At 40.8% G+C, this 784-nt stretch overlaps 1 non-coding gene across 1 annotated transcript; it reads right to left on the reverse strand.

Moving 5' to 3' along the window:
- Positions 1-264: 264 nt before the first annotated feature.
- On the reverse strand, positions 265-452 carry LOC140276113 (U2 spliceosomal RNA). Its single transcript, XR_011908797.1, has one exon. It is a non-coding gene; the product is annotated as a U2 spliceosomal RNA (small nuclear RNA).
- Positions 453-784: the final 332 nt, after the last annotated feature.

Here is a 784-nt window from a genome sequence, read left to right on the forward strand (position 1 = left end):
TGGGGCATTCACACCTTTTTTTTCACCGCATTTTATAAAAACACCACAGGAACACCGTATTGAGGCTTTGTTCTGAACGCTCATTCGGTGTCGCGTTTCTTTCAAGCAATTCTCCTGGTTAGCCCGCACTCGGCTCGCTCCCAGAGCCGTGTTAAAGTCTGCTTCGCATTCACTCTCTTTTCTCAGCAGACTAAAAGAAAGTTTCATCTTGGGCTCCCTGAAACTTCCATCCTGTACCACTGTTTGCTTTTTCACAAGAGCAGAGGAGAGCGCACCGTTCCCAGCGGCACTGCAGTACCGGGTCGATGCTTGGAGTGAACGGAGCAAGCTCCTTTTTCAACTCCTATTGATACAAATCCATTTAATATGTAGTCCTTGCATAGACATATCACATATTAAACTGATAAGTACAGATACTACACTTGATCTTAGCCAAAAGGCCGATAAGCGATATCTGTCCACTGGTTCACGTCCGAGGGCCCTTCCTGGCACAATGTGCATCTGCTTGTGCACGTGGAAATATTTCAGACCATTTGGTAAAAACCTCTGTTGTCACTGAGCAGAATCGTTTCCCTTAACATTAATCTAGTTCAATGAAATCTACACAATAATGAAATAATGAAATCCAAACAAATATGTTGAAAAAGATACACTGGCTTAGGGAATTATCTTCGTTTTGGTCTTAGATTGCCCTGTGGAATGTATTTTGCACATATTTGACCTGCTAGACAAAACTTTATTCATTTATTTATTCTAAAAAAAAAATTTCAATAATTAGTAAAAC

Source organism: Leuresthes tenuis, unplaced genomic scaffold, assembly GCF_036924035.1.
Source record: "Leuresthes tenuis unplaced genomic scaffold, fLeuTen1.0.hap1 SCAF_18, whole genome shotgun sequence".
Lineage (NCBI taxonomy): Eukaryota > Metazoa > Chordata > Actinopteri > Atheriniformes > Atherinopsidae > Leuresthes > Leuresthes tenuis.